Raw genomic sequence first — 27,644 nt, 5'->3', positions numbered from 1 at the left:
ATTACGCGCCACCCAATGAATAATTGGAACCTATCAGAACGTCGCCAATAAAAAAATCAAAACAAATTTTTGCTGTTATGCTAGATGTGAAAACATTGAAATTTAGTATAGTTTTTTTTAGTAGAAGACAGTTGAAATTTTATTTCGACCAAATAGTGCAATATTTATCTTCTAGAATTATTATGATGATAGCTCCACCGCATTTCCCCAGAAAGGCGTAAGCTGAACGATTTATCTAGAAGATAATGAAATATAATTAAATATAATTAATAGCTACCTAGCAGACCGATATTTGGAAACGGGTTCCGTTATAGAGTCTACATATGTTTCAGAAAAAATTGTGTATGGTACCGAAAATACCGGTACTGGCTTTTGTTCAGTACCGGTATTACGGTACCAATAATGGTTCGGTATTACCGGGATTTTCAATACCGGAATTACCGGTACCACATCCCTAATTTGAAGGCTAGAAATAAAAAGATATTGCATGGTGTTTCTCTTAATAGCAGTTGTATAATGTAGCAGTAACCTGGCAGAATTAACATTTGGCAATCTGATCTTCATAGTTACATCGCGTTGTTCGAGGTTGAAAAGTGCTTTGGCTAACGGGGAATGCTGTAGTAAATCGGGTTTATTGTCCACTGTTTAAACGTTCCTCCTCGTTTTATATAAGGCGGTGCGTTAAACAATTTTTTTTTAAGATTTCATTGTATTGTATAGAAAATATCTTATTGATACTGATTAGTTCACATAAATTCTTCGACTTCTAAACTGAGGTATTGTGTCTTTCTTGTACAATATATTTTAATCCTAATTTTATGGTGCTGGTTCGATTTCATCATTTTTCTGTAAGTATAAATCCGTGGTTTATGAGACTTCATTCGTGACTAGTCGTTTACTCGTGAACTCAAGTAGTATTCTCTTTTTGAATTCAAAACGATCAAATTGGTCTGCCAAGTGTACAGACGAGACGAAATTGAAACTGTGCTCTTTATGTCCAAAGTGGTTCAATCCAATTTAGTCGATCTTAGAAAAAAGCTCGTGAAAATATTTTTCAACGAATACTGCATTGCTACTAATACTATTTATTCTTATAAATTATCCTGCATTCTGAGAATTTTTTGCACAATAACGACGAATTTTTAAAGCTTAATAATTGATAGAATTGGTGAATGTTTGCCAAGATTAAGAAAAATGCTTAATGTTCAGAAGAGATATTTATTTGTTTAGTTGACAATATATTGGTTCTATGCTACCGTTAGGCGGATAAAATCAGTAATATCCTCGCAATTATTTCGTGTGTTGAATTAAAAAAATATTTCTGTTGTGTTTTGATTTACCATAAAATTCGATTTAAAGGATATGTTTGGATTGGAAAATGTATGTTAAATTCAGTTGTACCTGTTCCCTTTCTTTTAAAGTCCGGAACGTATTCTTCATTATGACGAATATATCTCTCACATTACCCACCCCCCTCGACCTTTTTCAATTGTTGGCTACATCTTCAAACGTCATTTTCGGACCCATCAAAACGTCGTGTGTATAATTATTATCACGCTCTCGTAAACGTCTCACATTACACAATTAACAGCATGTCAAGTAACTGAATGTATTTCTTTTTTCCCACAGAAGTGCCTTTGATACTGTCTGGTTTATAAGTCGAACCATGAGCTCCGTCTTCATTAGTTGTTTGCCAACGATCTTCTGCCTTTCCAACCTGCACCAGCTTTGATTATTGTTATTTTACTTTCACATTCAAGATATTGAACGGTTGATTGTTTAAGATCCTTGAGCTCAGTTTTGTCACGTCTGTTTATACATTCCTTATCCAACCATTCCCAAGCCGCCAAGACGTACGGGTCCGTATCACCTACGTGTCCTCTGCCAAGAAAATCGGCTTGTCAAAGAGGCATAATTTGCAATTTTCTCAAATTATGAGGAATATGTTCCCCACCGAAAAAACGTGCCTAACATTCCTCATCATGCTTATATGTAAGTGGCAAGGTTTCAATAGCTGCCCTGGTGCCAGTACAGGTCGAATAGTGTGTATTTACACACAAGAAACAGCACTCGAACCTAACGGTGACAGATATCATGGTTTTGCAAACAAGTCCTCGGCGGCCACTCTTCTGCTTTTCCCATGACTAGCCAAAGACACTCGACGCTTAAACTTGCGGAGGGACCAATTCGTGCGCGGATGATACAAAGCTATTTGTAATAATTATACGATCATGTCCAGCGGCTACCGTAAGCGTAATCGTCATTTCTCGGCGTTTTTATTTGCTTTGAAGAGCTGTCATGTACCTATATAGTAGCGCCGAGTGGAGATATTTTTTTATTTTGCCGATTGTTAGGCCTACATGTAAAAACGAAGACCCCTTGCTGGTTGGTGCGTTTTTCCCCGGTACACTAGATTTGTGATATATGAGCTACCCGCTAAAGTATTCACGTCCCGCATCGGCGGCAACGCCAGCGCAATTACAAAACTACACTGACGTGACTTGTTATCAAAATGTTTTAATCGGTGCCAAAGCGCCACACGCCAACCTGGCAACAGGTGTCAATAATGTATAGCGTAATGGAAGTATTGAAACTAGGGTGCTGGACACGAATTTAGCGGAAATTTTGATGATCTATAAATAATATACATTCACGCTTTAATGAATTACGTAAATTTGAGTTTTATGAAACAAATATATACGAGCACCAACAACGATTTAGTTTTCGTTTGTTTTCAATTTAAGGGGAAATTATCATAAAAACGGTCAAAATCATACTGAATCTTTGCGCATGGTTCAAAATAAAAAAAAATTCTTTGTTAAAGGCTTTTTTATTTTGGAGACTATTATAACCACATAAAAATTCTTAACCGATTCATGCCCATGTTGTTTGTGGACAACAACGTTTTTAAATAGCTATAACTTTTGATTAAGGCAAGATTTGCTCATAAAAACAGGTAAGGCTAATAAATGTGACTATGTGAATTTGAGTATTAACGGTTACAAGGATCAGCTCTAGAATTGAAGTTATTGCAATTAGTCTGATTGAACTCCGATGGAGCAGAGCTGCCAAGGACCGTTTACGTTGACGAAGGAAAATGAATTTTTCATATAACTTCATTATATTGCAATATTAGTGAAAACTGATAAAACTTATCAATTTAGACTATTTTTGGCTACGTTTTCCACGCAGTTGGACTATTCTAAATATTCTAGGAAAATTGTAGTGAGCATTGGAAGATAAAAATTGAGCAGCTTCTAGCACTGCAAGGAAAAAAGGTTTTTCGAGTTTCTTGACCCCACCGTTTTAAAGGAAAAATAGTTTTGAAACCCTACATGCACTAGAAAAAAGTTGGGCATGAAAGGGTTAAAAATATATTCGTTCATTTGGAGGATTCATTCATTCATTTTTTATCATTTTTAACCAAACCAATGCTCAGGGCTGTCGAAAGCCAAAAAAAAACAAATTCAACGAATTCAGTACTTTTTATTAAAAACATGATGTTTATTCTCCATGAAAACGTCAATGAATATTTGAGAAGGGGCCCTGGTCAGCCGTACGACGCAACTTAGTCGTGATCAGTTATTCGATAATTAATCGTCATCGTCGATAACGTTAACCACTCGTCAACGTCATCGGAAACTCCGTTAACGATAATGAATCATCGGATTCATCGTCATCGTCGATAATTCATCGGTGGTTATCGCGATACATTTTGCGTTACTTTCCCGTTTATTGGAGTTGAAGTTTATGCGGTTAACTTTCAATTGTTTATAAATAAATAACTATTGAAGGACATGTTGTTGGCAGTTGAAAATCAATAGTTTTGGACATTTTCTATGCACAGGGGGGTCCGACAATGTGTCAAACTGGAATTTTTTGTCAACTTTTCGGGAGAGTTTTATATTGAAGGGAAAGTTATTGGCAGTTGACAATCAATAATTTTGGACATTTTCAATACACAGGAGAATCCACCAGCGCACAGTGTTTCCAAAGTGGCATAAAGGTGAAAGAAATTCTTTGAACTACGAAACACATTTTTTAGCTATAGTGTCTCCAGCAAAGTTTATTTATATTTTTTTTGCATTTAAAAAGTATTAGTATTAGGTGAATAATCCCTCTAAAGCTGAGAAGCAAGTTTTTGTTTGGTCATTTATGAAAAAAAAAAACTTTTTTTGGCAAAGTTGTTAAGAATATCTTAAGTATTAACTTCGCTGTGTCTATCTGTCTATCTAATTATACGTTTGTGAAAATTTCATTGATATACCCCAGAAAATTACTTTTTTCAAAATACTTTTCCTGGTCATTTTGTAGAATTTCAAAATGTTCCAAGATTTCGTTCAGCATAAGAAAATACAGAATTTTTGTAATGTAAGTTTATTTGTGTCTCTTACAACTTAGAAGTGAATGGCCTAATAATAGTGGTTTAGTAGTTTTTTCAATATATGTTTTTGCGTGCTAAAAATGACTAATTAAACAATAGCTTAAAATTTGTTTTCTTCATGGTCAAAACAATTTTGATCACCTTATTGCCGTTTGGAAACACTGTGCACCTGGGACTCTTCTGTGCACCAACTTACTCGAAAAGTTGAAAAAATTCCATTTTGATACATCGTCGGACCCTTCTGCGCATTGAAAATGTCAAAAATTATTGATTTTTAACTGCCAACAAAGCCCTTCAATATAATACACTTTCCGAAAAGTTGAAAAAAAATCATTTTGACGCATCGTCGGATCCCGCTGTGCATAGAAAATGTCCAAAACTATTGATTTTCAACTGCCAACAACATGTCCTTCAATAGGTATTTATTTCTAAACAATTGAAAGTTAACCGCATCAACTACAACTCCAATAAACGGGAAAGTAACGCAAAATGTATCGCGATAACCGATGAACCGACGATGACGATGAATACGACGATGACGGTGAAGGCGACGATACATTATCGTTAACGGAGTTGCCGATGACGATACATTATCGTTAACGAGTAACGCCGATAAATTATCGTGAAAAATGTATCGTATTAACAACCCTGGTCGTGATACTCTCACAAGAGCGCTGGACGTGACGTCCATCTTCCGGATACAATTCCGGATCCTGGTGGTCAACTGCTCCGTATCCTTGGCCCAATAATTATTTTTGTACACTAGGGCACTGAGGGAGCCGTAAAAATCCTCCATGGGACGGCACTGGGGCAAGTTGGTCGGGGTCCTTTCATTCGGCACATATGGTGTCCTTTTCCGCTCAAGATGCTCCAGCATCTTCTTGGACTAATAGGAAGACGCCTTGTCCGGCCAGAAGACGTACTTCCTATCCACATGATGCTCCTTTAACTAATATGGCGGCTGTGCTTGGCTAAATTTCATATTATTTATATTGGCCTAAAACGTCTTACAAAAGGAGTTTTCGGGGTCACTGATTCTGATTCTGACGTCGAAAATGTCAAATTCAAAATGGCGGATCCAATATGGCGACTGTGGCTGGCTAAATTTCATGTTTTTATTGGCCTAAAAAGTCTTACAAGGGAGTTTTCAGGGTAGCTGATTTTGATTCTGACGTTAGAATTGTCAAATTAAAAATGACGGATCTAATATGGCGACTGGGTTTGGCTAAATTTCATGTTTTTCTTTATATTGACCTATAACATCTTCCAGGGATGAAGGAGTTAAATTGATTAGCAAATCTGTATTATCGTGCAACATGAGGCTAATCTATGTCGTCATTCACCTCTGATACAGAATTCCTATCCCTTACCTCTCCACGGTGCCAACCGGGGTACAGGGCTCCTTTTGCCGTTTTTGCTTAAACTTGGAACTGGGTCGGGTTCTATCTCCCACCGCTGTCAATTCATTCACATCGACAGGTTGACGGATTGGAGCCTGTCCGAGTTTCGTTTTGAGCGGCAGTGGCATTAGTGAAGTCTAGGATCTGTGGTCGTATGCTAACAGGGAAGGGGGACAAACGACGCGCGTGTTAAGCTGCTAGTGTATCCGTCTTGCAGAGTGAATCTTGCGGTACAGTTAATGGTTATTTTGGGCAGCTCAAAATTATTTCTTGTTTTTCCTTTGTAAGTTCAGTTTGTATACAACCTTCGATTAATATTTTTTATCAATAAATATTTGTTCGGAAATCAGCCCCAATAAGATTTCAATCTGACTAATATCGATGATCAAGGGTCAAGGTCAATACGTACTGAAAATTCATGGCGTCTGTTTGTTGTGAATCTAATTTCGAGTTCCGTTATTGCTATCAAGTCCGTGCATCAGGTTAACGATCATTTGTACTACCGATCAATGTTCGATATTATCGTTCGTATACGTGTATTTCACAAACAATCCGATTTGGAAAATATGAAATACTTTCCTTGATTTATAACATCTCGAGCTATCATAACTCTATCTATACAACGTGTCACCCGGTAGTTTTCAACTGAATAAATATATCGTAGAAAAGGAATAGCAATTTCTTTTAATGCTGTCGAAATAAATAGTGATCGGGCCCATTACGTAGATAAGATTAGCTTTCCTAGGCAACACTCCCACGGTCGGCTGTGTGGAGTTCAAATTGCTTATGTTTAGAAAACAGGATACTCTCGGTAGCCGGCTACCCAGAGTATAAAAATAACCAAAAACTAAATAAGATTTTTTCTTTTTCGAGTGATCGTGTACTCGAAAGCCAACTAAACTAATACCTGATAAACCATGCTTTACAGGTCGCATCGTTTCTGATGAGTCGTCTACCTTCCGTTAAGTAGGTGTACACACCAAAAAATAATGAAATTTAAACGACATGTAAATCAATACGAATGTAAACATACAACGATTGAATCAAAAATTTGATTGAAAATTACGTTAAAATCAATTGGAGCATCAAACAGCATACAATTTTACACTTTCATTGTGTAGTAGTACATGTCACTCAATTTACAGCAGTTTTCAAGTAAAAATACATTGAAGGGCATTGGTTTTCCGTTTAAAGAAACTGTAATTTTCAATCCACGTGTAAAATTCTAATTAAATTCGTTGAAAAAAACACGACAAGTCGTGTGTATTTGTGGTGGAACTTAATTTTACATTTATATTCATGCTCCAAATATGTGCATGAAAATAAACCTAAAATTACAAAATATTTTTTTCTGTGTAGCATCAACACTTCCCGTCTACCTTATCCTTTGTCCTTCCCCGTGAACGATGGAGATGGGGGCGGCCGGCAATGATGGATATCATGTTGTTGAGGTTTTAATATGGGTCGGATTGGTATGAATTCCTACTTACCACTTCCTAAGCAACTCTTATTAGATAATCAGCAGTCAAACATGATGAAGTCAGTGTGAAATCCGCCAAAATCATCGCCACAATGCAACGCAACGCATATTGACCTATAACGTCTTCCAGAGGTCGCTGATCACGCTTGTGACGTTATAACTGCAAATTTGGTTATAGCTGAGCGTCGTCGAATTTTCTAATTGTAATATCAGAATCGAAAACCCATAAAAAACCCGTGAATCGAGTTTTTTACTGACTGTAACAAAATTTGCCAATTTTCCCGTTTGCCCGAAAGTTGCAAGTTTTGCTCTTCTCTCCCGGTCACCATCTACGCCTTCTCTCCCCTGTCCTTGATACAACTGCTTCTACACCGATTTTGGAAATGACCAAGCATAAGTCTCCGATAAAAATCAAATTAGTATTCCGTATTCCTAGTTTTAAGATAGTTGTAATTTACTCTTTGTTAAAACTATTGTCCCCCATCTTGTAAATAGAATTGTACCCCTTGTTTTAAAACACCTGTGACATTTTTCATAAATATTTGTTCCCCCTTTTGTGTACCAAACTATATTGTTAGTTTTAAGATAACTGTAAATATTTCCTAAAAAAAACTATTACTATTGAATTCCTTGTTTTAAAATTTTTCATTAAAAAAAATCTTTTGTCCCCTCTCTTGTATATAGAATCTTATTTCTAGTCTTAAGATAGCTGTAAAATTTTTCTCTTTTATAAAAAAAAAATATTTCATGATTACTTAACCAAAATGTAAAAACAAAAGAATTTGGCACAGCCAAGCTAACGCATTTGTGCCTATCAAATAAACTAAATGAATAAAAAAATTGCCAATGTCGTAAAAAATGGTTGTCATTTTCTGGGCGCCATTTTGAATTTTCGGATTCTGACATCAGAATCGTAATCAGTGACCCCAAAAACTCTCGTAAATCGAGCTTTATGCTCATTGTAACAAAATTCGCAAATTTCGTAAAAATTGGCTGCCATTGCACAGTGGGCACAAAGCGACCCCCAGAGGCCCTTAATTATTCGCCGCAAGATTCCTATCATAATCTATATTTAGAAAGTTGTGAAATTTGATAACAAATCAAACGCAACTGGTTTGGTCCACCGAACGCATCTGTGTCCAGAGTTACGAGGGTTAGAGTACCCGGAGTATTTCGGTATTAAGCAAAATGAGATTCCGAGAGGTAATTAATTAGTCGCCGTAAGATTTCTATCATAATTTATATATGAAAAGATGCAGAATTTGATAAGAAATTCAGCGCAACTAATTTGGTCCGCTGTACGCATCAGTGACCAGAGTTACGGGGGTTTGAGTATCCGGAGTATTCCCGATATTAGGCAAAAGCGATTCCCAGACGCACTTAATTGGTCGCCGTGGGATTCCTATCATATTTATATATGGAAAGTTGCGGAATTTGATAAGAAATAAAACACACAAGGTTTGGTCCATTGCACGCATCTGTGACCAGAGTTACTAGGGTTTGAGTACCCGCAGTATTCCGGTATTAGGTAAAATGTGATTCTCAGAAGCACTTATTTAGTCGCCGCAGGATTCCTATCATAATTTATATATGAAAAGTTGCGGAATTTGATCCGAAATACAGCGCAACTATTTTTGTTCAATGCACGCATCTGTGGTCAGAGTTTCGGGGGTTTGAGTACCCGGAGTATTCCTGGTATTAGTGTAAAGTAGTAAAACTGCCAAAATATTCGATTTTTTTCGTTTTGATTTCAGTTTCTAAGTGTCAACAATCACGATAGGATAAAAGTTTTGTTAGAGGATGCTATTTATGGAATTTAGGGGAGTGTGGTAATAGAAGAGTGTAGCGTATTTGGGTATCTTCGAGAGGAACAAACAGGGGTAGATCCAGAAAAAAAATATTTCGGGATGGGTCCGAAATTTCGATTTTAAAATGAACAATGTACAATTTGTAATACGTAATAAACTTATTTAACGAATATCAGTCGGTTTAAAATGATTTTGAGTTTGAAACTAATATAAAATTGAAATTCATGTGGAATTTCTTAACAAGTAAAATAATTTCGGAGGAGGTCTGGACCCCTAGGACCCTCCCCCTGGATCCGCCACTGGGAACAAACTAAATTTGAAGTAATTTGATTTCTTTTCCGATAATATTAAATAAACAAGTATTTCTTCGCTGCTATTTCCATTAGGGCCAGTGGCGTAGCCAGAAATTTGGTTTGAGAGCTGTTCCATATAGATTATTCTTATTTGGGGCCGTACACAAATCACGTAGGTTTTTTCGGCAATTTTTGACACCTCCCTCCCCCTCGTAGCATTTGGTGACGAAATTCTAACCTACCCCTCGTAGAGAACGTAGCATTTACCTACGCCCCCACCCCCTCATCCTGTGCAAAGCGGCCGGTGGATTAAAAAAATATATATGTTTTTCAATTATTTTAAATACACGTGCTTTCAAAATGTTTGACGACTTTTATCAACATTTTCATTATAACAGCAAATTGCATTCAAAATAAGCCCATTTCATGACAAATATGTTGTTGTTATTTTTGTTTTGAATTTTATATGTCAAGGGGAGCATGAAATATTCTCTCAGTTCATAATCATGCAGCTGCTAATGATTCTAAGAAGCATCCGTTCATGTAAATTACTAAATTATGTTTGGCTGAATCCGAAAAGAAAATTTAATTCATCTACCATACTAACTCTACTAGTTACCAACATTGACTAGCTAATGTAGTAACCTAAATCCGCATACAAAATCTTTTCTTATTTTTGTGAGCTTGTAATTCCGCAAATCGTAAAATTTACCTCATGAAAACCGCATGAAAAGTAACTTGTGTGAATTTAAACTTATTTTTCTTGGGAATGGAGGAACATTAAATTATGTTCTCTAATCAATGGGTTTAGATGCCCGTCAAAAAATTTAGCCTTAATGCTACGTCGCACAACTTTTGACCCTACCCTCCCCCTCGTCACACTTCGTCACAAATTTGGTATACCCTCCCTACCCCCAAAACGCTACGTCATTTATGCATGGCCACTTTGTAAACTGGAATAAAATCTGTTAGATCACTTATGTTTCTGAACTTTCAATAATTTATCAACCTTACATTATATTTTTGCATTTTCGAAAAATCTAAGATTTTCGGATGCCATGAACTACGGGCAAAGCTTTACAAACAATGTATTCTGTATAAAAAAGAATAAAATGAAGTCGTTTAAACTGCTCTCATGTGTAGCACAAATGGTTGTTGTTTCATGTGCACGGTCCATGATTGGAGTCATTATCGGCGGCTTATATCAAAAGCTCGCCAGTGGAACATTGATTGCTTCACTAAGGAACGCCATACGCATAAAATTTGTCGAGCTTATTAAACACTTTCTTTTCAGGAAGAAATAATTACACGATCAGATGCCACGCAAATACACGATAGGCGCGGAACATTGTAGGTACCGGTCGTTGGATGCCTGTATTTCTGAAATACATATCGTTACATCACCTCTATCGGCCTATCACCAGTCCGGGTCGGCTAGCGTGGGGAATGGTGGCTGTTTATATCGCGAGGGTGATGCATAAAATATCCAGCGCTCTAGTGCAAGGAAGAAATTTTATACTTTAGCTCCACTGACCCACTGCCGGGCCGGGGCCGACCCAGAGAAGAGTGTTATGAATATTACAACCGCTTAGGTTGTTAGGCATGTGCTTCGACCTGTGACGGACTCTCTGACATGGCGCGGTGATGATGGGCTGAACCCGATCATCCAATAGGCGGGAGTTGGTGGTGCTGTAAGAAATTCGTTTGATGGATCTGCATAAAAAATCAATCAAAAGTTGTGAGTTATTTTAATCTTAATTTTATGCATTTTTGACTGCTGCTTTATCGATGACTAGTATTTTCTTCGTCACAGATGCTCATTTTAAGGGCTGTGCTGACACACTCTGAGTTGGGGGCGATCTGATGATACGCTATCGCAAATGCTGTAAAATGGAGAGTGGATACGGAGTCGGAGAAATGTTAGGCTATAAAATGGTCGACAATAGCATATGATATAAGGACAAGACATTTCGTGTCTATCGATAACCCAAATGATAATCACGAGGAACGAAGATTTGTAGACCTATATACGCTCGTATTGTGTAATTTTTTTGATACTAAAACTTGACTACTTATATCCATAAAATTATTTTTTTGTAGTTGCTTTCAGAGGTACATTAATATTAGGTTCTGAAGCCTTACTTGAACTGAAATTTAAAAAGTAGGTAAATAAGATCAACTGAGTTAGCACTGCAATATGTCGTAGCGGTTTTGTATAAGTTTGCGAGAACTAGAGTTACCATTTCCCTACGGATTTCAGTTTCCCAGGATTCATGGAACAAAAAAAACCATTTCCCGGGATCCCTAGAATACATGATAAAGATCGAAAAATGTAAAGTTTTGGAGAAAAGATGGGTGGGTAATGTCAGAGGCATAACCGGAGTGAAGTAGTCTACACTTTAGGCTGTTAATACGAATGCTACAATTTTGACTATCTTTTGATAGGTTGTATTAAAACCAGCTATTTCGTTATTTCTAATGGAAATACCGCAATATCGGTACACGTACATCGAAACCTAAAATATTCGAACATATTTATCCTCATACCCTGGTATTAGGTATGGTAACCCTGAAAAGAGCATTTAATGCGAGTGAAACAATTCATTTGGCAACAGCAGAAAATCGAATTTAAAGCTGCACTTTTGTGAAATCCCGATAAAAAACAAAATTACGTCTTTGTCGAACGAGCTTTCTGTCCCGTTGTTGTAATGAATTATGCCCTCTTGATTTGGTGAAGTCTTTATCCCCGCAAAAGCACGTTTTGGCTTGCCCATTTCAGAAAGTGTAATTTATACTGATTTTGAAACAAATAAACAAATAAATTCAAGTGAATTGTGACGCTCTTTTTATGTTACATCTTGCAAGATGCAAATATTTTTAAGTGTGTACACCATGGCGCTGATAAAAATGTGTCTTTACTGTATTTACTGTGTACATTCCATTTTTGGAGGAAATTTTTTTCAATCGAAAATTTAAAATTGGCGAACCTATTCCCATTCGTGCGATAGTTTATGTTAAAAGGGTATCCTAAATAAATTGGTGTACTTAAGGGTTTATATATTGCAGATTGCGAAAATACAGAAATTTTCAGCTTTTTGCTTTCTCATATAAAGAAAGGCTATGCAATCACTGTAAAAATCAACTTTTTAACCAAGGCCCGGAGGGCCGAGTGTCATACACCATTCGATTCAGTTCGTCGAGATCGGCAAATGTCTGTGTGTGTATGTATGTGTGTGTGTATGCGTGTGTGTCATTTAAACTCACACAATTTTCTCAGAGATGGCTGAACCGATTTTCGCACATTAGATTCATCTGAAAGGTATAACGCTCCCATATGCTGCTATTGAATTTTTAGTTGATCCGACTTCCGGTTCCGGAGTTACGGGTTGAAGAGTGCGGTCACACAGCAAATTCCCATATAAACTGGTACCACCATGATGATCAAATGATGTAAAACATATTAAAATTGATGTAACATTACTCTAGTTTGCGGGTCTGGATCACTAATGATCAATCAAAGCAGCTTTGACCACATTGGCCACTTATGACGGTTCATGACGCCTCCGGGGAACCCGCCAAGTTCCTAAACTAATATCACACCCATTCCACAACGAATTCTCTACCGATTTTAACAAACTTGATTTCAAATGAAAGATACAGTAATACCATTGACTGCTGCTGAATTTCATTAGGTTCTGACTCTTGCTTCCGGAGTTACAGGGGTGTTGGTAAGGATACACTGGAATTTTCCATATAAATCGGTACAATCGTAATACCTCAGAGGCTAAAAACTATTGAAATGGTCACCAAATTACTTCTAATCGCAGATCTAGATCACTGATTGCCAATCAAACATTCTTTGAATATATTGTCCACTATCGACGATTCCGGAAGTCCGGAATTTCGGGCATATTCCACAATTAAAGTCACATCGGTTCATCGGTGATGACTGAACCGATTTTCTCAAACCAAGTCCCCTCCCCCCCCCCTCCGCTTTGCCCTTACACCTCCCTCCTTCATCACTCCCCTCCTCTTGGACCACCCTCACGCCTGCCCAGATGAAGGATTTTTGACGCATCCTCCACTCCCACTCTACTAACCCCCCATTCCCTACATGTTCAAACCCATTCCACCAACCTATCCAAATTATAATCACATGAAGATAACATTGAAGTCATGCTTATTAAGCTAATTAAATATTATTCTTTTGCTTTTCTTATATAGAAAGGTTATGCAATTGCTCCAAAAACCGACTTTCTAACCGAGGCCCGGAGGGCCGAGTCTCATATAACATTCGACTCAATTCGCCGAGATCGCAAAATATCTGTGTGTATGTATGTATGTATGTATGTATGTATGTATGTATGTATGTACGTATGTATGTATGTATGTATGTATGTATGTATGTATGTATGTATGTATGTATGTGTGTATGTGCGGATTTGTTAACAAAATGTCCACATCGGTTTCTCGGAGATGGCTGAACCGATTTTTACAAACTAAGATTCAAATGAAAGGTATAATATTCCCATAGGTTGCTATTGAATTTCATTTTCAACCGACATCTTGATCCGGATTACGAGTTGAAGAGTATGGTTACAAAACAAAATTTGTTGATTTGTCCACATCGGTTTCTCGGAATTTTCTGAACCGATTTTGACAAACTTAATTTTACATGAAAGGTCCAGCTGCTGTTGAATTTTGTGTGGATCCGAGTTCTGGTTCCTGAATTACAGAGTGATACGTACGATCACGCAGCAAATCCCGATTCTAACGAATTTTGCGATGAATGTAAAAAGGTGATTTTTTTTCCAAAATGTACACAACTGTTGAATTTGTAGATCTAGGTCCCCAACAGTCATTCAAAGGCTCTTTGGTCACACTGGCCACCATCGACGGATCCTGAAGTATCCAAATTCAGAATAACGGTTATATTGGTTTCTCGAAAATGGCTAGACCGATTTGATCAACTTAGTCTCAAATGAAAGGTGTCGCGTCCCCGGAAACTGATATTAAATTCCATCTCCATCCGACTTCCGGCTCCGGATTTACGGGTTGTGGAGTGCGATCACATAGAAAACTCCGATTCAAACCGATACCGCGATGAATGCAAAAAGGTGCTTTTATATATGTACTTGCCAAGTGTAATAAGAATGAAAGAGATTTCCATAATGTTATATTGTATCATAGTTTGGAGAAATGAGAAAGGCACAATTGCACCTCTAGGTGGATTAAAACAGGATTTTCCTACACAATATTACTAAAGCTTATTAAACAACTTTCTCTAATAAGGTTGTGAAGATTATAAAGCATTTGAAATTTTTTAATAGATTTTCAGAGCATCGTGTACCCAGTGCACTAACGCAAGTGACGGAAGGTTATCGAAAAGTTTCGTGAAAAAGAAAATTTCAGTTATGATGATGATTTTTGGTGGGTTTCGAGAGTTTTTTATTTGTTCTTTGGCATTAGGTTTAGCGATAAGAAATCAAATCAAAGATACTACTGCGAAGTTACTTTTAGAAAAAGTTGATTTCAAAGTAAAGTTTGAACTACGCTCGCATGCACTTCAGGGGTAGCGTGACATCAAGAGCTGCAATTTCAGTTCTTAGGTCTCAGTCGTATTGGAGATTTGAGTAAACGCTATTGTTCGAACAACATATGTAACCCCTTTAGGAAAATTCAGTTTTCTTGACATAATGAATTGATTGAAGAATTGAGATATGTTATTAACAGAGCATTGGCAATAATTCGTTTGTAAGTCTATTATTCCGCTTTTCCAGTTTTGAGCTTTCTAGCACTGATGTCTTATGGTGATTTGAGCGATTTTCTGAATCCTGCCACTATCCCATGTAGTATGTGTTATCAACACGCGAAGCATCAAGTTCTAAATATTTTGAATCGATATAATATCCGAAGAGAGTGATAAGAGTTGTAAGAAATGTTTCATCACACTGTTAGGTGGATTAAGAGCGTTTTTAGATCTGTTAATTTTTACGGATTTTGAATAGTGTACTGCAAAATCAGTATAACAATAAAACTTAATTTGAGTTGTTTTCGAATTGTTTAGTGGTAAAAAGACGGAAACAGAGTTATTAGCGTTCAAGATAATGACGCGAAGATGTTACATCGATAAATTTAAGAATGACACGTAGCCCCAGATAGTGCAGTAAGACATTTTTAATATCAAAAGGAACGATTAACACAAAAGAATAGGTGCAAGAGCACCTTTCCTCTCGCAGTAATACCTAACATTGGTTCTGGGATGATGGGAATATGTAGAAACAAGAGGTTTGAGTTTAGTCCGTAGGCTTACTAAAAGTACTAAAAGTACTTTGAAGATGCCTTCTTGATACAGAAATTGCGCCAATTTTTCGAGCTGAGTCGATTAGTAAACAATGACGCCCAACAGATCGTTCAACAGACCTTTGTTAGATGAATTTGAAACAATATTTTGGGTTGTAGCAGTGCACATATAGTCGTAGGAGTAGGACGCAATATCGAATTAAATTCAAACTATTTACTATTTTTCTCCAACTGACGAAAGAACAAACGGGAGACTAAATCGAGTAGGTCGACACCTAAAGCGTTTGTTCGCTACCGATCGTATCGAAACCGAACGATCTTAATGGTGAATCTGTTTACATTTTTGATCATAGCCCAAGGTGGTTGAAGCAATAAACATATTCAACCACTTGTATCACAGAAGCTTATCAGATGAACTACAACGTCGAAAACATTGTTGCAGCAATAATGCTCGCTGGTGTGGCGCAAACGGCAAAGCGTAAAAGGAAAAAAAGATCCAAAGGAAACGAGCGCAACTGATGCGAAAAATACGCTCAATTTGCAGTTCAATTGATGTAAATTGAGCAATAATGGAGAGCCGGCTACGGCAACACCGTGCGTGTGACGAACGGTCCATTCACCGGACATCGCGAGCGCGAGGGAAATGAATAACAACTAGGTATCCAGATTTGGCAACTGATGGCTCACGAATTGGTTGAAGGTTGTTCTTGAATTTTTTTCACCCGCCATAATGTTACGCTGTTTTGGGAATTTAGGTACAAAACTCAAAATTTGATAATTGAATGATCCAAGAAACGTTCAATGCGTCATTTCCTGAAAACAATTGAATGCGAGAAACACGCAACATTGCATTCGACATATTTGACGAACGTTGTGTTGTGTAATCTTGGCTCACAAACTTTCCTTTGCGTTATCTTCGGAAACTGTACTCATTTGTATATGATGAACCGTACGTTGTAGAATTGACCATTTATGTAAGGACGGCTACATAATTGTCACTATTCCAGACATTTGTAGGTTTGGTGTATGTGAATCAATTCAGTACTTAAGCCTATTACAAATTCAGTACTTAAGCCTATTACAGAAATGTGGCAAGAATGAAGGATAACGTTGCCTTCATAAACGCATTGCATCAAAACATTGCGGCACCTTTTTTAATTAGGACCAGGGGCGGATCCAGAAAAAAAATTCGGAGGGGGTCCAAAATTTCGATTTTGAAGTGTTCATTGTACAATACGTAATACGCCTAATAATAATTATTACCAACCGTCCTTATTTTAAAGGACTAGTCCTTAATTTTGAAGAGTTTGGGAAGCGTGCTTTATGTTACCTCAAATGTTCTTAATTTTAGTCTCAAACCCAAATCTCAAACCCATTTCAAACTTTTTCAGTCGAAGTTAATTCCAAGAAAATAAAACTTTGCAATCATCTTTTTCCATCCAGCTTCACGTAAAATTCGGCACATTATTTATTCTGTAGCAACGCATCTGCTGGTCGGATTTGTAATGTTGTGATAGCGAATGCTCTGCAAAATACAGATTGATTTAATGGTGAAAGATTCGCTTCAATATGTGCAGTCTTTAAAAAGTTGTGCAGAATGGAAGACGAGAAAACAAAATTATTCCTACACACTCACTTCGAAAAGCCGACACTGGCCTGTCAACCTCAGGCGCATTTTGTTCCACCATCGAGCGACTTGTGCAGCGTCCTCATTCGTCTTTCCAGTTTTCTTTAACTTCCGTTTGATAATTGCCCAATATTTTTCAATTTGGCGGATTTGCGGGCGTTCGGTGAACGAAATCCATTTTATTGTCACAGTACCATTGTCCATCGTTTCTTTTGAGGTGAAATGCTTGGTTTTGCGACCACAGCTAACAATTCCTTGCTAGATGAGTTCAAAGCACTCCTTCATAAACCAAACAATCAATCAAACAATATTTCTTGATGATCAGATTTTGGACAAATTTGTCGCCGAAAATAACCTAGTAGCCAGATAAAACTTTTATCCGGGAGCATGTAGACACGAGTTCCTTACATAGGTGTGTGCAGGATCAATTAGTAGAATACTTTTAACTAGAGATGGGCAAACCAATTTAGTTTAATAAGCGAATTGCGTCCGATTCATTCGAAAAAAAGAATCGACCCGTTATCGATTCAGTGATTCATTTCGGAAGATTAAATAAACGTCTCTTTGATTTCAATCTGGAGTAGATATTTTGATCCCATATATACAAATAGGTGTTCGTGTGTTCATTGTGCTTATTTATTATTATATGATTCAGGTCCACAGCCAACTCTCTTCATTTGCTAGCATATTGTTAGGCTCATCGTTCTTCATTATTTCGGTGCAGTGCATGCCTTCAGTTATTTTCGGTTGAAATTCAATTTCAGTTTCAAACTGAATTTTGTTTCTGTGGGATTATCGAGCAAAAATGCATGAGACAAGATTACGAAGTTCACTTATGGTCCAAAATTTAAAAGAAGTCACATTCTACCTTCATATATAACAAATAAATGCTTTTGTATGTGAATTAATTTATATTTCCTCTGAACTGAAGGCATTCGATTCTGTGTGAAACTTCAGTAAGCTCGGAAGGGAACGAATGAAGGAGACATTGGATTTGAATTCTGGCTTCGGTAGATGCACTCAGAAATAGTAAACTTTACAAAAAAAGCGTTCTAAATGTTTTAATTATATACTCCGCTAAGCCGCTCAACAGCAGATTTTTTAAAGAATCACAACTTTTTTTTAAAAATTGTTCCTCATTCACTCATTTTCAAGAGTCGATTCTTTTGATCGATTCGCTATTCATTCGCCCATCTCTACTTCTAACGTTTCAAAACAAGCGCTCCGTTTCAAAATTTTAGCTAATTCCGGAGAATGTACAATTAGTTCAAATAACGGAAATAATGGATTTTGAGAAAATAGTAATTATCTGCACCATAATTGGTCCGTACTATTCGACCGAGCGAGCTAACGTTGTTAGTACGGCCTCTTTGTTGTCAAATAAACTGTGATACACGTGTAATATATAAAAAATAATCAATTTGCTTTTTCACGCCGTAGCAGCATGATTGCAGTTGTCCGTCAAACACAGAGCTATCAATATGGGGGATGTGGCACCTGAGAACCACAATCAAATACGTGATGTTATAAATAGAAGTGCCGCCTGTCCGTTTGAATCATTCGTCGCTCGCCTGCTAACCGAGCAACATCATGGCTATAACATCCGGACGGTACAATAAATGGTTAAACAGCGTTAACCATGTTCGAATTCGTACTCGTTTATTTGCTATATGCAAAGCTTATCTTGCGCTGCGATTTGAAACGAGCGAGTATAGTAATGCTATGGTAAGGATCGAGTCGTGTACACTCGATGATTTGAAAAAAAAATAGTTAAGTGTACACGACTCCAAACCAACCCTGGATTGAACGCAGCCCACAGCAGGGTGCGACGTATGTGCTGCTGTTAGGTTATGTTAGAAACAAATTATTTATTTTTATGCTTTGTAATTCTCATGTCAAAATGCTTTTGGCGGATTTGTGGGAACCTAGAGTAATGAACCTATTGGGACACACGTTTCATATATTGGGTACACGTGATGTGTTTTCATCACTAAGGCATCTGATGACATGCTTCTGTATGTATTTCAAAAGCACGGGTGGACTCTACTAGGATTGTGCTTACTTAAAGGCGGGAATTAGTTGGAGATTTTGGTGGGTGAGGAAATTGAGTTATGTTAGAACAGTGACCAAGAATGATTTTTATTTTTATCACAGGTTTGCAAGCATTAGTTTTTATACATATCAAATTCCTTAGGACATATTCAGCAGCATGGGATTTTATATGGGAGTTTCAAAGTGGAATTGGAACGGAAACTATCACATTCCCAGTAGAACGCTTTGATTTATTATTCCAAACAGTTTTGTTTCGAACTTTGAAACTGATATGTGCCGCCGTTCTGTTTGTTGTTTTATTTGAAACACATTTAGATCTGTTATGAATAAATGGTATTCAGTCCACCAGGACCGCGCGCAGAAATTTCTCAAGGGGGGTTTGATTTGTTTTACGTTTCCTATGAAAGAAAGGTATAGAAACCCTCAAACTTTGATGAATTTTTCCGAGGGCTGGAGGGCCTAGTCTTGTGTACCAGTCCATTTAGCTCAACAAATTGAGTAAATACCTGTTATGGAGAAGGAAATTTCAACAGACACCGCTACCTGTTGGCACGTGGTGGTGTCGGATTGGTTTGTATCTCGCAATCCTCATCCATCCGGGGCAACTGTTAGGGATTCTGCTTATGCTCTTTTCAGTTTATGTCAATTTCATGTTTTTTTCCATTGCTGCTGTCCAACCTTCGCGGTATATCTGACCTGCTCAGGTCTGCTGCATACATCGCACAGTGGCGGGTCTTCAAACAAAAGTCGGACAAAACCTCAAATGTTACCTAATTTGGCTGAAAATCATAATTTAAGCTAATTTTGAGGTGCTGAGCTCAGTTTTGATGTCAAAAGTTGTAAAATATAAAATGCATTTTTCCATACAGTGTCATTGAACCTTTCTTATAACTATGATCCCGTTTTCATGATAGATTTTCCGTTACTGTTCACCAATGTCAGCAATCTCATAAAAAATGAAGAACACTACTTTAAATCCATTGTATAATGTGTTGGTTTACTGTAAATTGTCTAACTATTTTACACAAAACACCATGCGTCTCCATATCAGCAACAAAGCTTCAAAATCGCCTTAAACCTTTTTGCGCACCTAGGCGCAGAACGAGACCATGACATTCGAAAAGTAGAGGTAATTTCACATAGAATGTATACTATGTGACCGTTCCGAAATGATTCCGAAATTTGTACATAATACATTACTGAAAAAAGTATTTTGGATCTGACCACCTTAAACATATTTAAACTAAAAAGTCATAGTTCCAAGCAAATTTACCAAATGTATTTTACTCATTAACAAAGTTCTTTCGTTCCTCTACACAATGAAATTTGTTGTGCTAAAATCGGACCAAAATCAAAAGAGCAACATGCATTTGAAGTGAACAGAGCTGGTGGTGGTGAGGTGGTTTCGGAAATGAAAATCATTAAAAAATCCGGACTTTGGTACGTTTAAACTCGTGTTAAAAATCGTGTTCTTATCCAATGATCATAAAATTTTGAATATATATCATTCAATACATGAGAAATATAGGAAAAATATAAAATATCAATATTTCAAAAATAAATTTTTGAGGTTTTGGCCAGCCTCCGGCCACTGTGCATCGTCACCTGTTGAGACACAAACCGGTCCGAAGGTGTCGACCATAATGATCCACATCTCTTTACAACCACCTTCGTGGGGTTTCTTACCCTTCTTGGCACTACTCGTACCTATGTTTCTGCTTGCTGGTTCTGAGAGTTCCACGGCTGCGGTATTTCTCTCGATACCGATGCCCATTTTCGCGAACCCTTTAGGAGTCAGCCACTCGAGATCATCGGCGGTGAAATTTCTCCATACTACGATATCCTCATTTTCTACGACTTCGTGTTATTCCTGCTTAACACCCACTGACCGACTTTTCTGTGTAACTAGTCTACTCTCAACTGATGCTAATATCGAAACTTGTCGAAACGTGAACCGATCCAGAGAAACATACCAACTTGACTTACTTCCCTTTCCAGCCACACGAGCAAGTGGGTTTCTTCAACGACTTGTTTTTAAAGTGACCGTACATAATGATATTTTATGTGTCAAAACGGCTCGCAGTCAATTTTTTCCTGAACAGGAAGGTAATAAATTTTTAAGAGTAGTTCAAAACCCTCATGGGAGGGATTTGCACCCACAAAATGGCCTGCAGCACACTTCACTCAGATTCGATTGACTTGGGAAAATAATTTCGAGTCAAGTAATGACCGAAGGGCACGTTCAGGTGTGTATAGCTCTAGACTTTTTGTAATAAATAATATTACTATAAAAGAAATATGTCTTGGAGAAAATGTTCATTGTTTTAAATTGTTTGCATCTTCCAGAATACTGAAAGCGATGCTATTTCTTCGAATTTGATACATAACGATTAGGGATGTTATTTACAAAATTTTAAACAAATATCATCCCAAACGACTTTTGTTTCCGATGACAATTTATGGCACAAGTTAAAAGGGATTAACCTTATTGCATTCTACTTCATTGCGGTTATGTCTCTGACATTACCCACTCATTTTTTTGTTCTCCTTCTTCCATCTAGTGCAGCTCTTTACTGATCATATCAAGAAAAAAATCCAACTGAAACACGTGTATTTTCCCAACAAATCTCTGACAGAGCTTTCCAAATCTTACCACTTGTTTTGACCACTGCTAAAGAATTAATAAAGTGTCCGAATATTAATATTATTGCTCTAAGCCATTTTGGTAACACTGTGTAATAACTATATTCAATTAATATCAGTTTTGGTAGCCGAATCTGGTATGGAATAATTTTGAGTTGAGAACGAACTAAAATAGAAGCTATATTGAAATTTCTCAACAAGTTAAAAAATTTCGGGGGGGGGTCCGGACCCCTGGATCCGCCACTGATTAGGACTAATTCGGATTCGAAGCTGTTACTCAGCCTTGGTGCTATCACGGGAAGTGAGTTTGTCATATTTTATGCTGCCATATAGCTGAGTCAAAATTTCTCAAGTGGGCTACCCAAATTGGGTGAAATCGCGAGTGCGAAAATTCCAAAGTCTAGTTAATACAAGTTTGTTTGATATTTTGCTATTGGTGAGATTTATGGGCCGTTAATAAACAACGTAGCCGTATGTCTGCGAAATGGAAGAATTATTCTTTTTGGAAAAGTCTATGTAGTTTTCGATTTTTTTGTTATTGTCGTATTATTATTCGGTTTTATTTTTAGTTAGTGGAAATTAGTAAGCGAGGAATAAAAAAACCACATGTTTAATATCTCCGCCACTCGGATTTTGACAATTCATAGCTTCATACTCTGTTGCGTTTCGGCTTCGCCTCATCAGAAACCGACACTAACTTATTGTCGGAATAGATTAGCGCCGGCTTGACGCAAATCCCTTAAAACTAAAACAAACTTTGTGTTTCAATCGAACGACTGATCAAAAGTGATGTCCCGTTCGAGCAGAAGTTCTGTTTATGCCGATGAGACACAGTGAAACCGAAACTTGTCTTGGCTTAGCAGGCCTATGCGAAAGCACTATGCTATATTTCACCCTAAGGAGGAAAATTTGGTAATAACCAAAATTTCTCACTAGGGTGAAAATTTGTTGGTAAAAACCAGTCTTTGTACAGGAGGGCACAAATCCTTATTTCATACTCTGTTGTCGGTTTCTGATGAGGCGAAGCCGAAACGCAACTGAGTATGAAATAAGGATTTGTGACCAAATTTTCACCCTAGTGAGAAATTTTGGTTATTACCAAATTTTCCTCCTTAGGGTGAAATATAGCATAGTGATAATTCATAGCTTGTTAAAAAGGTATTTTTAAAGGCTTTCTATTTCTACGTATATCTGTCCGAAAGTTATTTGCTTAAGACATGTTGTCACCCATATTTCAGAACGTAAATAACATATCGAATAACAAAAATAATAGTGTCAAATTGTCACGTTAGGCCTTTCATTTGAAACTTGTTTGACATTGTCCCAATTTGTCGAGCTGGTATATGAAACTTGGCCCTCCGGGCCTCGTGGAAAGGTTTCAAAGTTTGAATGAATCGAATACATTTCTTTTGTAAGAAATGTAAAAAGGTAAAAACTGTAATTTTCTGAGCGCTGCTTCAAAAGTAATAACATTTAATATATTTTCCCTCATATTCTCCCATAGTGCCAACGTCAAAAACTTCAACTTTTTTTGCGATGCCCTAATTTATGTACCCCACCACCTCGAAACCAGTACCGTTCGAACAACTTTTGTTCCATACCCGCTGCCATGCATTTTGTCTTATAAGAATTAATATTCAGATGGCCAGTCTCTACGCATCGCTCGATCGAGATAGAAGTGTTTTGTTTTCGGTCTGTTGGAAAAAGAACAGTGCAGTAATCCGCGTTCAAGGTTATTTTGCCATTCTCTGCCTCTTCGAGGTTTGGACTTTTATTCTTTTGTGCGTGTGTTAACCGTTAGGCCACATTCCTCAACCTTTTGTTCGTAAAGCGAGGATTGAACAATAACCAGCTATTTAAGCTGGACTGGTGCGTCGTGGGAAACGAGTATACAGATAAGTGAAATCTACCTTTTTGATACATTCACGGCTTTTTCCCGTCTGCGCGGGTGCTGACCCCGTGCATTGACGGTGTCGATGGCTTCCTCCCCGGATGGCCAAATGGAGATCGAGTCGACTCCTAAGGCTCTCCCCCGACCCAAACAATATCCAGAGCTCTCGACCGGTCCCTTTGTGGTCTTCTTTCGGCCCAAAACAAAATCGCTGAATCTATTACAGATTTCAAAAGACCTAACGGAACGGTTCTCGGCTGTGATCGAAATAAAAAAGGTCCGCTCAGACAGGCTGAGGATCGTGCTGACTAACTCAAAGCAGGCAAACGATATTGCTTGCTGCGAGCACTTTACGAAGGACTATCACGTGTATATTCCAGCTGTGAAAGTACAGTCTGAAGGCGTTGTCACCGATGACAGTTTGACATGCGAGGATCTGCTGCAGTACGGGGTTGGCCGTTTCAGAGACCGCTTACTACAGCCAGTGAAAATACTCGAGTGCAAGCGTTTGCACTCAGTAGTAGTTGCGGGGGATGGTTCAAAAACGTACCCCCAATCAAACTCTTATCGGTTGACCTTCGCTGGTACCGCTTTGCCAAATTACGTCCTCTTGCACAAGGTTCGTCTGCCTGTGCGTCTGTTTGTGCCGCGGGTCATGAATTGCACAAAGTGTAAACAATTGGGTCACACAGCCACCCATTGTAGCAATAAGGCCCGCTGTGGAAAATGCGGGGAGAATCATCTAGATGATTCGTGCAGTAAGCAAGCCGAAAAGTGTCCTTACTGTGCGGAGAGTCTGCATGATATCTCGGCATGTCCCGCGTACAAACTACGCGGGGATAAACTAAAACGTTCCCTTGCTGGACGATCCGAACGTTCTTTCGCAGAAATGCTAAAGAAAGCTACACCACCAACCCCAACAAACATCTATGCTCACTTGCCTCCTAACGAGGGCGAGGCTGATGACCCACAAGAGGGAACATCTACTAGGGCGCCTAGAAGTTATAGGAAGAGGAGGAACATTTCCTCTCCTAAAGTTCGTTGTAAAGGCCAGAAGGTATCCCTTGACGGGACTCAGAAAGTCACATCTATTGGAAGTGTTGCAACCAAACCGAAGCAATTAGCTCCTGGTCTCGGAGGATTAAACTCAGAGAAGGAGTTCCCAGCACTTCCCGGAACATCAAAAATCCCAAGTGTTCCTCTGTTTCAGTTCGAGAATAATCGCGGCACTGAAATTATCAAACTCTCGGACATAGTGGACTGGATAATAAAAACTTTCAATATAACTGATCCTATTAAAAATCTTATGTTAGCTTTTCTCCCTACAGTAAAAACATTTTTGAAGCAGTTGACTGCTAAATGGCCCCTCCTTTCAGCGATTGTATCCTTCGATGGCTAACTCATCGAACGAGGTCACGGATTTGATCACTGTTCTACAGTGGAATTGCAGAAGTATCATCCCGAAAATCGATTCCTTCAAAATTTTAATAAATAATTTGAGTTGCGATGCATTTGCATTATGTGAAACTTGGTTAACTTCCGACATAGATCTCAACTTCCACGACTTTAATATTATTCGCCTGGATCGAGACACCCCCTATGGAGGAGTGCTTTTGGGGATCAAAAAGCGCTATTCCTTCTACAGAATTAACCTTCCCTCGATAACAGGTATTGAAGTTGTCGCGTGTCAAGTAACAACCAAAGGCAAAGATCTTTGCATAGCTTCCATATATATTCCCCCCAACACCGCGATTGGGCATCGCCGGCTACATGACATCATAGAATCCCTGCCAGCACCGCGACTAGTTTTAGGCGACTTTAACTCTCACGGTACGGAATGGGGTTGCCTTTATGATGATAACCGTTCCTCTTTAATTCACAATATTTGCGACAACTTCAACATGACAATTCTAAACACGGGTGAAATGACACGGATTCCTCCCCCACCTGCGCGCCCAAGCGCATTAGATTTATCCCTTTGCTCGACCTCGCTAAAGTTAGAATGCGCGTGGAAGGTAATCCCTGATCCCCACGGTAGCGACCATCTGCCGATCGTAGTATCAATCAATAACGGCTCAAGGCCATTGGAAACAATCAATATTTCGTATGACCTCACACGAAATATCGATTGGAAGAGCTATGCTGCCGCGATATCCGACAACATCGAATCTACTCAAGAACTTCCTCCGGAGGAAGAGTACAGCTTTTTGGCTGGCTTGATTCTCGACAGCGCGAATCAAGCTCAGACTAAGCCAGTACCCGCGAACATACAAAAACGTTCTCCCAATCCCTGGTGGGACAAAGAGTGCTCAGACGTGTACGCAGAGAAGGCCGCCGCGTTTAAGACCTTCCGGAACGACGGGTTACCCGCTAGTTTTCGACAGTACGCGACGTTAGACAAGCGAATGAAGAGTTTGATGAAAGCCAAAAAACGCGGTTATTGGCGCCGGTTCGTCGACGGATTAACGAGAGAAACATCGATGAGCACTCTTTGGGGAACAGCCCGACGTATGCGAAATCGAAACAGTACTAATGAGAGCGTGGAATATTCAAACCGTTGGATATTCGATTTCGCCAAGAAGGTTTGTCCGGATTCCGCCCCGGCACAGAAGATCTACCGCGCCGTGTCCCGTGACGATAACGCGAACGAAACACCTTTTTCGATGATGGAGTTCTCACTTGCTCTCTTGTCGTGTAACAATAAAGCTCCAGGGCCAGACAGAATAAAATTCAACTTGTTGAAGAATCTGCCAGACTCTGCCAAGAGACGCTTGTTGAACTTGTTTAATAAGTTTCTTGAGGCTAACATTGTCCCACACGATTGGAAGCAAGTGAAGGTCATCGACATCCAAAAACCAGGAAAACCAGCCTCCGACCACAATTCGTATCGACCGATCGCAATGCTATCTTGTATCCGGAAGTTGTTCGAGAAAATGATGCTATCCCGCCTCGACAATTGGGTCGAAGCAAATGGCTTACTGTCAGATACACAGTTTGGCTTTCGCAAAGGCAAAGGGACGAACGATTGTCTTGCGTTGCTCTCAACCGAAATTCAAATGGCCTATGCTAGTAAAGAGCAGATGGCATCAGTGTTCCTAGATATAAAGGGGGCTTTTGATTCAGTTTCTATCAACATTCTTTCAGAGAAGCTGCACCAGCATGGTCTTTCAGCGACTTTAAACAACTTTTTACTAAACTTGTTGTCGGAAAAGCACATGCATTTTTCGCATGGTGACTTATCGACATCACGATTTAGCTACATGGGCCTTCCCCAGGGCTCATGTCTAAGCCCCCTGTTATACAATTTCTACGTCAACGACATTGATGAATGTCTTGACAATTCCTGCACGTTAAGACAACTTGCAGATGATGGCGTGGTGTCTGTTACGGGACCCAAAGCTGTCGATCTACAAGGACCATTACAGAATACCTTGGACAATTTGTCTGCATGGGCTATTAAGCTGGGTATCGAATTCTCCACGGAGAAAACTGAGCTAGTTGTATTTTCTAGGAAGCGTGAATCAGCACAACTACAGCTTCTATTAATGGGTCAAACTATAGCTCAGGTCTTCACAGTAAAATATCTAGGGGTCTGGTTCGACTCGAAAGGTACTTGGGGATGCCATATTCGGTATCTGAAACAGAAATGCCAACAAAGGATCAACTTTCTTCGTACAATAACCGGAACGTGGTGGGGTGCCCACCCAGGAGACCTAATTAGGTTGTATCAAACAACGATACTGTCGGTACTGGAATACGGATG

The 27,644-nt window shown here is 38.5% G+C and overlaps 1 protein-coding gene across 1 annotated transcript in view; it reads right to left on the bottom strand.

Moving 5' to 3' along the window:
- The window catches only part of LOC131694090 (uncharacterized), a 225,539-nt gene that overhangs the window by 138,655 nt on the left and 59,240 nt on the right, over positions 1–27,644 (bottom strand). The window lies entirely within an intron of this gene.

The sequence above is a fragment of the Topomyia yanbarensis genome, chromosome 3, assembly GCF_030247195.1.
Source record: "Topomyia yanbarensis strain Yona2022 chromosome 3, ASM3024719v1, whole genome shotgun sequence".
In the NCBI taxonomy this organism is placed as follows: domain Eukaryota; kingdom Metazoa; phylum Arthropoda; class Insecta; order Diptera; family Culicidae; genus Topomyia; species Topomyia yanbarensis.
This window is presented reverse-complemented; position numbering and strand designations above follow the sequence as displayed.